Here is a 15,833-nt window from a genome sequence, read left to right as displayed (position 1 = left end):
TATGTCAGACTTCACTAGCTACCAATTGAAGAAAGAATTCTTTTTAAATTAACTTGTTTCCTTTTTAAAATATTACAAGATTTGGTTCCTAGCTACCTTCGTTCCCATTTTTGTTTTACAGCTTCTTCCAGAACTAGGCGATGTGATAGCGCTAATTTCACCTTTCTTTCACTACTACTACTAATACTACTTATCATTTCTATAGTGCTACTAGATGTACACAGCACTGTACACTTGAACATGAATAGACAGGCCCTGCTCGACAGAGCTTACAATCTAATTAGGACAAACAGAACAAATAAGAGAAGGGAATTACTAAAGTGGGAATGATAAAACAGACATGGGTACTGAACAAGTGAATAGGGGTTAGGAGTTAAATAAAAGCAGCATCAAAAAGGTGAGCTTTTACCACAGCTTGGTAAAAGGGGCCCTTAATCTGATCCACTGCTGAAAACCTACTGTCTACTATACCTAATAAATGCCTTCCTTCTACTCTTTACTTCTTCCCTTAACTAATCTCTATACAACAATAATTGTACCTGACATCCAAGAATAATTGTGTTAACAAAACTATGTAAGCCACTTTGAGCCTGCAAATAGGTGGGAAAAAGGTAGGATACAAATGCAATAAATAAATAAATTTGGAATCCTGTTTCATTTGTGACCTTTTTTAAGGTAAGGAAAACTGTCTTTTATTATTTTAAAGCCTGCTTTTTCAGCGTTTTGGTTGGGCCATTTTTTAATTAATATATGGTTGAAGATAGTAGTAGATTTTCTTGTATGTGCCTTTGGGCATCTCTTTGAGATCTTACAAGTTGAATTTTGCAGTTTTATGCAAGATTTTTCAATGGTTTGTTTTAGAATATATTATTTTTATTTTCTTTTTTTGGGTTAATTATGCTATCATGTTTGGATAGATATATGTGCTTTCTTTTTTAAGACTTATCGCACCTTTTTACAAAGCCATACTATTGGCTGCTGGTGCGGTAATGCCAACACAGCCCGTTCAAAGTGAATGGGCTGTGTTGGCATTGCCGTGTGGCAGCTGCTAGTGCAGCTTTGTAAAAGAGAGGGTTAATTTGCTTTGGCTTAGAGAAGCCTTTGTGAGAGCCTTTTTCCTGGTTTGTAACTATCATGGTATGAGAGCTTATATTGATAGTAGCAATGTTTAAACATTTAGGGTCCTGTTTAATAAACTGCGTTATAGGCGCATTAGTGTTTTTAAAATGCATTAACCATATACACACCTTAACCATGTACGCACCTACAATATCCATATAGGTCCCTACAAGGTTAGCTCATATGCTAATTGTAGGCACGTTGAAAATGCTAACAAGCCTTAGTAAACAGAGTCCTTGTATTTTTAGTGATAAATTATGCTTTCGTTTTATCTTTTATTTTGTGAGCTGAGGGTTAGTGGCATAAGTAAAAATATTTTTTTTACATTTTTTAGGGGCTCTTTTTCAGGGATGGTGTGTGTTTCCTTAAAAATCTACCCCTTGTGCTGTTTATCCTTAGGTGGAGTGTTGATCCATTTTACCTTTTTAAAATTTGCCCCTGAAGCAGGCATTAGCCGAAACATGTTGAGCTAATGGACTAATGAAAAGTATTTTGGATTAAGTATTTCCACTGGTTATAAAGTTGTTTTGGGAATTATTAAAGACATTTTGAAAAATAACAACTGTCTCACCGTTGCTGCTGTGTGTTTGTGACATATTTGGATTGCAGCATTTTGGACCTCTTTCTCTTTGCTACAGGTAGATCTCTTATATCTTCTTCCATACAGACCGAAGCAATGAATTCATTCAGTCTCTCCGCTATGACCTTATCATCCCTGAGTGCTCCATTTGCTACTTCATGACCTAACAGTCCCACAGATTCCCTCACAGGCTTTCTGTTTCTGATGTACCTGAAAAAGTTGATACTGAGTTTTTGTCTCTGCTGCAAGTTTCTCTTCATTTTCTCTTTTAGCTTTCTTTATCAACGCTTTGCATCCAACTTCACAGTGTTTATGTTGCTTCTTATTTTGTTTTTTTCATTCATTCTTTTGGCTATAATAGCCTCTTTCACTTCACCTTTTAACTATGCTGGCTGTTGTTTGCTAGCACTTGTATACAGATACTTTAAATTGTGTTTTTTCCATGCATTTACAAGCTGCTTAGAAGTTGATGGGGATAATTTGCATCCTTTAATCTACTTTCTCCTTAAACACTCCTGGCTTTCATTCACCATTGTTGAAACCTGTCTATTGGGATTCTCTAAATATCTTTAAGGATATGCCACACTGAACCTTGTGCTCCTGGGTGCCTGTCGGCTCCTCCCTTCCCCCTCCATTTTAGTTTAAAACCTGCTCTATCTCCTTTTCAAATGTTAGTGCCAGCAGCCTGAATCTATCCCAGATAAGGTGGAGTCCATCCTTTCTGAACAGGTTCCCCATTTCCCAGAACATTGCCCAGTTCCTAGCAAACTTAAATCCCTCATTCCTGCACCATTGTCTCAATGACCTATTGAGACTTCAGAGCTCTGCCTGCCTCTTGGGTCCTGTGAGTGAAATGGAGAGCATTTCTGAAAATGCTACCCTGGAGGATGTGGATATCAGCTTTCTACCTAAGAGCCTAAATATATTTTCCTTTGTCATTGGTACCCACATGTACCAAGACCGCTGGATCCTCCCCAGCACTATCTAAATCCTATCTAGATGACACATGAGGTCCTCCATCCTCACACCAGGCAGGCCTGAATTACATGTGTAAATGTTAGCATCTGTTTCATAGAATTACCCTATATAGTTTAAGCAAGGTTAGGGTGATCCTCAGCTACCAGAAATTTTTCACAGCTTTAGGTTTACCAATGTGCACAGAAATTAACTCATGCTCAGATGTATTGCAGGTAATTTCCTCTCATGCATATTCATTATGAATGCTGCAAACATCTGAACATTTCACAAGCACTCAGTAGATTGCCTTTTGCTTATTTCAGCAATTGTCCCCAAGTGAAGGAACTGATTTACATTTCATCATAACTCAGTAGATTGTTTATTGTATACTACACTGGCCATGAACAAAGTGGGTCTGCTTACCTTGGTGTTCACAAGTTGTTTTTTGCACTCTCACCTGGAAAGTAAGGTGTATCTGAGAAATTCAACCCATGTGTCTATTGCTCCCACACCCATCAGCCAACTGGGTTTTCTGCATGTCCATCATACATAGGTGCACAATAAATTAGCACACTAGAAACATATTTATATACAAATATATCCTGTACCTATGCATGGTGATATCCTGAAAACCTGACCAGCTGTGGGATCACCACGACAAGTTTGAGAAGTCCTGTTCTACGGTGTTTGTCTTCTAATAAAAAAGAGATGAACACCCTGCATAATACAGCCGTGCTGGTAGTCCATAAAATGTATCAACATCTGTATGTATTTGGAGCCATGTGCACTGTACTTCCAGCTATAAAACTAGAACAAGCAGGTGGCAAGTTACACAGAAGAAATTGAACACTGGAAGCTGATCATGTGTAGCATTCTAGAGGGGCAGTGTTCTCTAAATATTTAAGCACGCTTTGTAAAGTGTTAGCTCATACAAATTATGATTTCCTGCCACGGCTTCACTTGTCCCTGAATTCATACATCAATCTAATTTCAATAATTATGTAAACTGCCGCCTACCGAATTCAATGGAAACTTTCCCCTTTTCTCTGAGCAGCAATTAGTAAGGGCAATCAGAGACACTTCTAATATGATTGAGCTAAATTGTCATCGGTAATGTTCTTTCCTCTTCCATCCCTTAAACACAGACTCATTAACTTTAGCTCAGCGGTTTTCCAAAATTTATTATGCACATATTTAAGGCCTTTTCAGCCTGCATATATTATTTTCCCATTTAAAAAAAAAATATGTTGGCGGGGAGAGTTGCTGATTTTCTGCAGCGCTGATTATTTTGTTGTTATGTAAAATCCACATGCCTTGTGTTCTAAGGTTAAATACTTCACCCAGGTTCTGCTCTATTTACACAGTTACTTAAAAGAAGAAAAAATACTGTTTATTGGAAAAAATATATACTGTTTACAGATTCAAAGCTAGTAAAGCTTAGAAATCATTTAGGGCTCCTTTTACTAAGCTGCACTAAAGTGTGAACTTAGTGTTACCTTTACATGACCTGACCTGAACATGTATAAAAGGAGAAACAGGGGTGATATGATACAGACGTTCAAATATTTGAAAGGTATTAATCCATAAACGAACCTTTTCCGTAGATGGGAATGCGGTAGAACTAGAGGACATGAAATGAGGTTGAAGGGGGGCAGACTCAAGAAAAATGTCAGGAAATATTTTTTCACGGAGAGAGTGGTAGATACTTGGAATGCCCTCCTGCCGGAGGTGGTGGAGATGAAAACGGTAACGGAATTCAAACATGCGTGGGATAAACATAAAGAAATCCTGTTCAGAAGGAATGGATCCTCAGAAGCTTAGCCAAGATTGGGTGGCAGAGCCGGTGGGGGGAGGCAGGGCTGGTGGTTGGGAGGCGGGGCTAGTGGTTGGGAGGCGGGGCTAGTGGTTGGGAGGTGGGGCTAGTGCTGGGCAAGACTTCTACGGTCTGTGCCCTGAAAATGGCAGATACAAATCAAGGAAAGGTATACACAAAAAGTAGCATATATGAGTTTATCTTGTTGGGCAGACTGGATGAACTGTGCAGGTGTTTTTCCGCCATCATCTACTATGTTATTATGTGACTTGGGCCTTTTCCATGTGCTAAGGACATTTTTAGGAAGCCAGAAAATGGATTGATTTTCCATTTTCCAAATTAATGGCCATGCACTAATTTTGCAATAAGCATGTGGCCATTAATAAAAACTAGTGTGTGAATACCCTACTGACACCTATTTTGCAGGCAGTAAGGGCTCACATGCTAATCCTAAAGAGCCATAATGCAGATGCGCTTAGGGGTTTCTACCAAGCTGCAGTAAAAAGGGCCCAGCACTAGCGGTGGGAGCCGTTTTTGATGCGTGCTGAGGCCCTTTTTACTGCATCAGGTAAAAAGACCAAAGATGGCATGGCCATGCGATAAGATTTCACTTACCATGTGGTCACTGAGGTGGCATTAAGGGCTCCTGCGCTAACCCCTGGGCTTTTTTTGAGGGGGGTACTTGGGGGTACTGAGTACCAGCACCTTTTCCACTGTCTTCTAAACTTGACCCATGGTTCTCGCATTTTAATGAAAGAGCTCAGGTTCTACATACAAATTCTGCCTTGTCATAGATTCTATGACTGGTTGCAGGGGTCCTGGCTATTGTGGGGTGAGTCCCTCAATGATCACTCCACCCCTGAAGGTTGGCCTGGCATTTGAGTACCGGCACCTTTTTTGCTAGACAAAATGCACTAGCTAACCCAGTGGTAACCGGATAGCGTGTGGCGCAGCCCAATTACTGCTGGGTTAGCACCACGCTGGAAAATAGCAATCTATTTTCCCTAGTCCGGCACATGGCATGCGCTAGGGCTGGAACTACCGCTGGTGCCTGTATTGGGCCAGTGGTAGCTCCAGATTAGAGTGCGGTAGGACCTCATTGGGCTTACCGCCACTTTGTAAAAGGGCCCCTAACTGATTAGTGCAGAAATGTCCATTCTTCACCTTCAGACATGCCCCTCTGAGAAAAAAAAAGAAATAACATGTATTTTTTAACCTGTGGTTTGCAAGTGCACATTAGGCTTTTACTGCAGGATGTCTCAGTGCAACCCACGGTAAGCTCTTTGCAGTTGTACTAAGCATGCACTAGTGCTTACTGCAGCTTAGAAAAGGAAGCGATTTACAATATTTGAGTGTAGGGAACCAATAGTAGCAAGATGTAGAGAGCATTCTCAGCAAAGGAAAGTCTCTCCTCCAGCAGTCAAATGGGTTCTAAGTATTTGTTGTTTTACAGTACATCATTACCAATCCTTAATGTTACTCATGCATTCTTCCAATGTTTTATAACCTTGAGATAATGCAATTCCACATTTCTGTCATGTTCTTTTGTTTTGACATAAAGTAATTAAAAATGTCTAAAACTGAAGTTTTTACTTGGTGAGTTTTGGGCCAAACTTTAAAATCTGAAAGCAGAACTTCTAGCTCACCACCACTGAACAGGGAATATTTACAGTACTGGCAACAGAGATTAGGTATGGAATGAATTAATAGTCTGGGCTCCTTTTAAAAAAAAAAAAAAAAAAAAAAAGCAATTTCCCTAGGAACAGTATGTGAAAATCTTTTTGAAAATAGGGCTTGTAACTGTTCAAGTGAATAAGAAAAAAAAGCATTTCTTGGGCAGTCCGCCAATAACAGAATTACCAAGAATAACATCAGGTATAAGCTCCTTTGTGCCTGAGAGGCTCATGTTTGCAGTGGAAAGATTTGCTACTGGATTTGAATTTCATTATTTGCCTCCCATAGCTGAGCTCCAGGTGACTTAATTAGGTGTTTCTTTGCCTAGATAGGTTACAATCTAAGGCCCCTATTTTCTAACCCATAGCGAAATATTGCATGGCTGTGCTATTTTATCATAGGAATCACACAGTAAGCATTTTTGGTGTAGCTGAAGATAGAAATATCTCAAATTCCCAGCTATGCAAGAATAGTGGGTCATAACTTGGATCCACACCCTTTGAAAGGACAGGCTGGGCAATGTATAAGAAATAGCCCCTATCCCAATCCCTGAAAGCCAAAAATAAATAGTGCTTCCCCCCCAGACCTCCCCTTCCTGATCTATCTAACTTGCACTCTATACCACTCCCATCTTCAATCCCTGATCCTTAAATTTAGCTCAAACTCCTAATCCTCCCCACACCCTATAGCCCTCTGGTACCTACCAGGTTCTCAAGGGTGAAGTCTCCAAATGGGTTATTTTTGACAATAATGAACTTCACTGCTAAGCCAGGGTATTGGAATATGATGTCAATCTCCCAAATTTACTGCTAGCACTCTCTGTAAAACTTGCATTGTGCCTGAGAGAGCGTCCCTCAGGAATTCATAAGATGTTAAAAGTATAGACAATTTATCCACATTACCTCATACTTGATACTTAAGGATCTTTTCTCTCTCTCTACACGATTCACTGAGTAATTGCTTGGGACTGACACCTCTATAATCAAGGCTATTCTGGTGCTTCTGTCTTTAACCATTATGTCCAATTTCCTTGTAGGTAGTGGGGGACAGGAGAAATCTCTGGTTTCTGCTTTGCTGGCAGTGCCTTCTGTACAAATGGCAATCTCAGAGGCCTAGCAGTAGTCTTGTGATACCACCACAAGAGGAAGGCTGCCAAATAAGAAAATCTTCAGGGGCAATTGAGGGGTAGGGGTAATTATTATTATTATATTTTTTTTTTTTTACTGTGCTAGCCCCTATAACTTGTTCCCTGAAATCATTGGCTCATAAGTACATAAGTACATAAGTAGTGCCATACTGGGAAAGACCAAAGGTCCATCTAGCCCAGCATCCTGTCACCGACAGTGGCCAATCCAGGTCAAGGGCACCTGGCACGCTCCCCAAACGTAAAAACATTCCAGACAAGTTATACCTAAAAATGCGGAATTTTTCCAAGTCCATTTAATAGCGGTCTATGGACTTGTCCTTTAGGAATCTATCTAACCCCTTTTTAAACTCCGTCAAGCTAACCGCCCGTACCACGTTCTCCGGCAACGAATTCCAGAGTCTAATTACACGTTGGGTGAAGAAAAATTTTCTCCGATTCGTTTTAAATTTACCACACTGTAGCTTCAACTCATGCCCTCTAGTCCTAGTATTTTGGATAGCGTGAACAGTCGCTTCACATCCACCCGATCCATTCCACTCATTATTTTATACACTTCTATCATATCTCCCCTCAGCCGTCTCTTCTCCAAGCTGAAAAGCCCTAGCCTTCTCAGCCTCTCTTCATAGGAAAGTCGTCCCATCCCCACTATCATTTTCGTCGCCCTTCGCTGTACCTTTTCCAATTCTACTATATCTTTTTTGAGATACGGAGACCAGTACTGAACACAATACTCCAGGTGCGGTCGCACCATGGAGCGATACAACGGCATTATAACATCCGCACACCTGGACTCCATACCCTTCCTAATAACACCCAACATTCTATTCGCTTTCCTAGCCGCAGCAGCACACTGAGCAGAAGGTTCCAGCGTATCATCGACGATGACACCCAGATCCCTTTCTTGATCCGTAACTCCTAACGCGGAACCTTGCAAGACGTAGCTATAATTCGGGTTCCTCTTACCCACATGCATCACTTTGCACTTGTCAACATTGAACTTCATCTGCCACTTGCACGCCCATTCTCCCAGTCTCGCAAGGTCCTCCTGTAATTGTTCACATTCCTCCTGCGACTTGACGACCCTGAATAATTTTGTGTCATCGGCGAATTTAATTACCTCACTAGTTATTCCCATCTCTAGGTCATTTATAAATACATTAAAAAGCAACGGACCCAGCACAGACCCCTGCGGGACCCCACTAACTACCCTCCTCCACTGAGAATACTGGCCACACAATCCTACTCTCTGCTTCCTATCTTTCAACCAGTTCTTAATCCATAATAATACCCTACCTCCGATTCCATGACTCTGCAATTTCTTCAGGAGTCTTTCGTGCGGCACTTTGTCAAACGCCTTCTGAAAATCCAGATATACAATATCAACCGGCTCCCCATTGTCCACATGTTTGCTTACCCCCTCAAAAAAATGCATTAGATTGGTGAGGCAAGACTTCCCTTCACTAAATCCGTGCTGACTTTGTCTCATCAGTCCATGTTTTTGTATATGCTCTGCAATTTTATTCTTAATAATAGCCTCCACCATCTTGCCCGGCACCGACGTCAGACTCACCGGTCTATAATTTCCCGGATCTCCTCTGGAACCCTTCTTAAAAATCGGAGTAACATTGGCTACCCTCCAGTCTTCCGGTACTACACTCGATTTTAGGGACAGATTGCATATTTCTAACAGTAGCTCCGCAAGTTCATTTTTTAGTTCTATTAATACTCTGGGATGAATACCATCAGGTCCCGGTGATTTACTACTCTTCAGCTTGCTGAACTGACCCATTACATCCTCCAAGGTTACAGAGAATTTGTTTAGTTTCTCCGACTCCCCCGCTTCAAATATTCTTTCCGGCACCGGTGTCCCCCCCAAATCCTCCTCGGTGAAGACCGAAGCAAAGAATTCATTTAATTTCTCCGCTACGGCTTTGTCCTCCTTGATCGCCCCTTTAACACCATTTTCGTCCAGCGGCCCAACCGACTCTTTGGCCGGTTTCCTGCTTTTAATGTATCTAAAAAAAATTTTACTATGTATTTTTGCTTCCAACGCTAATTTCTTCTCAAAGTCCTTTTTTGCCCTCCTTATCTCCGCTTTGCATTTGGCTTGGCATTCCTTATGATCTATCCTGTTACTTTCAGTTGGTTCTCTTCTCCACTTTCTGAAGGATTGTTTTTTGGCTCTAATGATTTCCTTTATCTTACTGTTTAGCCACGCCGGCTGACGTTTAGTCTTTTTTCCCTTTTTTCTAATACGTGGAATATATTTGTCCTGAACCTCCAGGATGGTGTTTTTAAACAGCATCCACGCCTGATGCAAGTTTTTTACTCTGCGAGCTGCTCCTTTCAGTCTTTTTTTCACCATTTTTCTCATTTTGTCGTAATCACCTTTTCTATAGTTAAACGCTAGCGTACTTGATTTCCTAGTTTCACTTCCTTCAATGCCAATATCAAAACCGATCATATTATGATCACTGTTATCAAGCGGCCCTCGTATCGTTACCCCCTGCACTAGATCATGAGCACCACTAAGGACTAAGTCTAGTATTTTTCCTTCTCTTGTCGGCTCCTGAACTAGCTGTTCCATGAAGCTGTCCTTGATTTCATCAAGAAATCCTATGTCCCTTGCGTGTACAGATGTTACATTAACCCAGTCTATATGCGGGTAATTGAAATCCCCCATTATTATTGTGTTGCCCAGTTTGTTTGCGTCCCTGATTTCCTTTAACATTTCCGCATCCGTCTGTTCGTCCTGGCCAGGCGGACGGTAGTACACTCCTATCACTATCCTTTTCCCCTTTGCACATGGAATTTCAATCCACAGTGATTCCAAGGAGTGTTTTGTTTCCTGCAGAATTTTCAATCTATTTGATTCAAGGCTCTCGTTAATATACAATGCTACCCCTCCACCAATCCGATTCACCCTATCACTACGATATAATTTGTACCCCGGTATGACAGTGTCCCACTGGTTATCCTCCTTCCACCAGGTCTCAGAGATGCCTATTATATCTAATTTTTCATTTAGTGCAATATATTCCAACTCCCCCATCTTATTTCTTAGGCTCCTGGCATTCGCATATAGACATTTCAAACTATGTTTGTTGTTCCTAAGTACATCATGCTTAGTACTTGACAGTATTAATTGGCAATCTTTTGTCTGATTTTTATTGTTATTTAAAGATACCCGATCTACTACAATCTCTTTTGCAACCTCACTATCAGGATACTCTATCTTCCCTGTTATGGTGATATCTTTGAAAGATACCTTATCCCGAACCATGCTCTTTTGAGCGACTGTCGGCCTTCCCCCCATTTCTAGTTTAAAAGCTGCTCTATCTCCTTCTTAAACGCCGATGCCAGCAGCCTGGTCCCACTCTGGTTAAGATGGAGCCCATCCTTTCGGAATAGGCTCCCCCTTCCCCAGAATGTTGCCCAGTTCCTAACAAATCTAAAGCCCTCCTCCCTGCACCATCGTCTCATCCACGCATTGAGACTCTGGAGCTCTGCCTGTCTCTTGGGCCCTGCGCATGGCACAGGTAGCATTTCAGAAAATGCTACCCTGGAAGATCTGGATTTCAGCTTTCTACCTAAGAGCCTAAATTTTGCTTCCAGAACCTCTCTCCCACATTTTCCTATGTCATTAGTACCCACATGTACCAAGACAGCCGTCTCCTCCCCAGCACTATATAAAATCCTATCTAGGTGACGCGTGAGGTCCGCCACCTTCGCACCAGGCAGGCAAGTCACCAGGCGATCCTCACGTCCACCAGCCACCCAGCTATCTATATGCCTAATGATCGAATCACCAAGTACAACAGCTGTCCTAACCTTTCCCTCCCGGGCAACATTTGGAGATATATCCTCGGTGCGAAAGGATAATACATCCCCTGGTGGGCAGGTCCTGGCTACAGGAGTACTTCCTACTTCACCAGGGTGATGCTCTCCTTCTAGGAGACCTCCCTCCTCCAAGGTAGCACAGGGGCTACCTGACTGGAGGTGGGACTTATGAATGGACCAGTGATCCTGGGAGAAAGGGAACAACATGGCTGGAAGTGTTCTTAAGATTCAATAAATAATGTAGCTTGTAAAATTAAACACAAACTTCTTTATTCCTTTTGTATAAAAAGATGCTACATGCTTCACATCTATTTTTATCTATTGCACACTGCAGTTAAGAAACAAAAAGAAAATATTGCATTAAACTGTGTTACTGGCAAATAATACACATTATTGCCTAGGGCAGCATAGAAAATTGACTTTTGTGTTGGCATCCAAGGCTTGTCCTGCTCACAAGGAGAGTCAATGGGAAGAGCAGGATTTGAACTTTGAGTTTCCTGATTCATGATCCAGCCATTAGGTTACACTTCCTGTGAATTTAGGGGTCCATTTACCAAGCTGCATTGAAAGGGGCCCTGCGCTAGCTGTGGTGGCCGTTTTTGCCACACGCTGAGGCCCCTTTTACCACAGCAGGTAAGAATTCCAAAAAAAAGAAACAGTCATGCAGTAAGTTCACACTTGCCACATGGCCATTTCATGGGGAGCACCTACCACTACCCATTGAGGTGGCGGTAAGGGCTCCCGCGCTAACCCAACAGTAACTGGGCAGCGCATGGCACTGCCTCATTACTGTGGAAAATGAGCCAACAGATCAATATAACATCAAAAAGTATTTTATTAAAGATACCGTATATAAGACAATTCCAGCTTTAATAGCGGGTTACTCACTGGCGATACAACAGGACATGCTGTTTGTGCTGGTTTTTTATATATTTTTTTTTCTTGTCCTGATATGCAAATTATAATTGTTCTTTTTCAGAAAGATACAGACTAGCCCCTGACGCAGCCCTTTGTTGGGCGAAACACAGCCTGTGTCCGGCAATTATCTTATATACGGTATCTTTAATAAAATACTTTTTGATGTTATATTGATCTGCTGGCTCATTTTCCACGTTGAATTTTGCAGATCGTTTGCCTTGCTGGGTTTTTTACTGCCAGGTAATCCCTGCGCTAGAAAATCAGACCTGATTTTCTGTAGCACCGGAACTGGCGCACGCTGGAGGGTGGAACTAATGCCAGTGCCCGCATTAGGCCAGTGGTAGTTCCAGTTTGGCGCATGGAAAACCCGTTACCACATGCCAACCCTTTAGTAAAAGGGTTAGTAAAAGAATTAACAGCTGGATCTGCCTAGGAGGTTGCAAATACAGGAATAATTAGAGTTGCTAGCAAAATGTCAGGTGCTCATGTAGCCAAATCTTAATCAGGTGTCCCTACAGGGCTTTCTTACAGGTTCCTAAGGGACAGAGAAACAAGTAGGTGTGGTACAAGTTTAAGCATTTACTTCAGGATATAGTGAATACAGATATAAACAGAACAGCTTGTAGCAGCTCCCTCAGTAGACTGTTGGTATAGGTATTTCCAGAGGCTACAGTAATGAAGGTGGAGATCTCTCCTTACCTTCTTTTGGTGGGTTTTGAAGAGCAAAGGGAACATTTTATGTAGGCTTCCAGTGTCTTCATTCTCACTTCAGAGTTCAAATTGTCCATTCTAGCTGGTTATATAGGTAAATATAAAATATACTGGGTAATGATTTAAAAAAAAGCATAGTTCATTTATTGGACTTCATAGATATTAGACTAAGAATTAAAAAAACAAAAACAAAAATAGGCAGTGGGTTACTTACTACTACTACTAATTGGAGTTGATGGAACAGGTTTGGCAATGGAAGAAAAAGCAGAGATTGGTAACAGAACACAAACATAGGTTTATAGTACTTATTATACACAGTGCTGTACACTATATACAGGTACTTTGTCCCTAGTGGGCTCATAATCCATGTTTTTGTACCTGGGGCAATGAAGGGTTAAATAACTTGCTCAGGGTCACAAGGAGCTACGGTGGGAATTGAGCCCAGTTCCGCAGGATTGCAGTCTACTGCACTAACAATTAGGCTACTCCTCCTCCTCCTCTATCTTGAGACTTCTTCTCACCTCCTTTTTAGATTCTGTGATAACCTCTGCCAGGATTTCTTCTTCTTCTTTTTCTTCTCTGCACCAAATTCTTCTGCAGGTAGTTCCTCCATAAATCTGAAAAGATACCCACCACCCTGTGCCTTCTTTGTGGGTTGCTTGAACCCAGGGGGACTCCACACTGGCAATCTTTCAAAGGACTCTTTCCACTTGCACTGAGGTTTCTCCCTTCTAGCATGTAACTTCATTCTCAGTGTGGAACTCCTTCTCTCCTGGCACAACACAAATAGGCTGCACATCCTCTGTCACAGTGTAATTTACCGATCATAGTATTCTAGCAAAAGTTCTCAATTTCCTCTCCTTCACCCAGGAACCTAGCTTTCTCAGGAGCCTTGTACTCCTTCTTGCAATCTTTGACAGAAAGAAGGCAAACAGTAAAAACGGATTTTTTCTTTATTCAACAACTGGTTTGGTACTGTTACATACTTGCCTCCTTCCCTGGGGATATCATCTTCATGTACAAAGTGAGCTATAGCTTTCCCAGGTCAGAGCAAGTCACCTCCTGATGTTCTGATTGGTTCTCCGAGAACTCTCATTCTGCCTTGACCTTTGATAGGTTTCATGGGTACAGATAATATGAGGAAGTTATGCTACTACGTAGTAGTACTACTTATGTTTGTGTTCTGTTTATTTATTTATTGCATTTGTATCCCACATTTTCCCACCTATTTGCAGGCTCAATGTGGCTTACAGTGTATCGTTATGGCATTAGCCTTAACATATTAGATAAAATTAATATTACATAGAGAACATGTCTGGCATAGTAAGATTAAGCAAATAAGTATGAGAGGGAAGCGATTCCAAGTATAAGTAGAGTGGGGAAGTGTTACATTTATAGTTCTTGATCATTGTGGTATGCCTTGTTGAAGAGGTAGGTCTTTAGAGATTTACGGAAGTTGGTTAGTACGTGGATAGTTTTTAGATTAAGCGGTAGTGCGTTCCATTGCTGTGTGCTCAGGTAGGAGAAACTTGACGCATGCGTTAGTTTGTATTCTAGACCTTTGCAGCTAGGGTAGTGAAGATTCAGGAATGTGCGGGAAGATTTTTTAGCGTTCCTGGGGGGTAGGTCTATTAGGTCTATTATGTAGGCTGGGGCATCTCCGTGAATGATTTTGTGAGTGAGAGTGCATACCTTGAACGTAATACGTTCTTTGAGTGGAAGCCAGTGTAGTTTTTCTCTTAGGGGTTTTGCAATTTCATATTTTGTTTTACCATATATAAGTCTGGCTGCAGTATTCTGTTATCAACTCTGCTTGTCTTTCATTGCCAAACCTGTTCTGTCAGCCCCGATTAGTGCCTGATTCCTTACTACTATTTTTTCTGCTAATTCTATACTGTTCCTGATTCAATGGTGATAACCTAGTTTGTTCAACCTCATTCTTGACCTTTGTTCTTGTACTTCTCCAGCCTGTCATCTGGTGGCTGGGATCTATTATTAAGAAACACCATAGGCTCTTAGCAACTTCTGACTACTGGAAAACTCAACCCAAGGGGGACAACAGCTGTTATAGGTGAACATACACAACCTAGGCCAAGGACCCCTGAAGTTTCCCATTGAGTTTTCATGCTTCCTAAAGCCATGACATTCCTGCTGTTGAGTTCTTTTTCTGTCTTTTTAAAGCACCAGTTACCCCTACAAATATCTTTAATGTAGGACCTCTAGGGTTAACTTCAGCACCCAGTGAAAGACCAGCCTCATTAGTATTATAGTTTAGTCAATTATTACAAAGCTTCGTGGCTAAACGTGGGAAGAGAAGGGTGCTGGGTGTACAATAAGTGGAGCATCCTCTATACCCATCTGTCCTACAAGGTAGAATACATATGATACAAATTATCCTGGATGAAGAAATATGTCTTGCAATTATCATGCTCCATGACTGGCAGCTGGAATATATCCTTGAAGTGTAGTGATAAATAAGCACACTGGAATAGTCAATTGGTCTTTTCTTATCATCATCTATGGTATTATAGCTTAATTATTAAACCACTGAATCACTTTTGTCCGCCTCTGGCAAAAGGGTTGACCAGCAGCCAAGAGTTGTTACTCAAAGGCAATGAGACAGGATTACTGAGCAGAGGTGACAGAAGTAGGCTGCTAAGGCAATAATTAGTGTTCTCTCCCATTAGATCACTTTTTCTATAGCTGCCTATTTTCAGGAAGCTAGAAATAAGCTACTGTTCTCACTGAAGTGTCAAATAAATTCCTTCTAAATTTCAAATCCTTATTTTGGTGTTCAGCTTCTCAACTATCATTTTGATTTGATGGAAGCCATTTTAGATTCATATGGAGAGAGATTTACTTCAGTTTCTGAGTCTTAGGCAGTAATCTCTAAAAGAAATTGCAGACTTTGCACTGCAAGTAGCTGGAAATAAATATTTTATTGAAATGGCTTAAACTTCAGAGAACAATAACAGAAAAACTGACGAATCTAAACTGAAAAGTTAAAACCTGCAACTTCTAAGTCATATTTGAGCTGGAGGAGTTTGTTGAAACCTCTTTCATTCTAACCCTAT

Source organism: Microcaecilia unicolor, chromosome 1 (genome assembly GCF_901765095.1).
Source record: "Microcaecilia unicolor chromosome 1, aMicUni1.1, whole genome shotgun sequence".
Lineage (NCBI taxonomy): Eukaryota > Metazoa > Chordata > Amphibia > Gymnophiona > Siphonopidae > Microcaecilia > Microcaecilia unicolor.
This window is presented reverse-complemented; position numbering follows the sequence as displayed.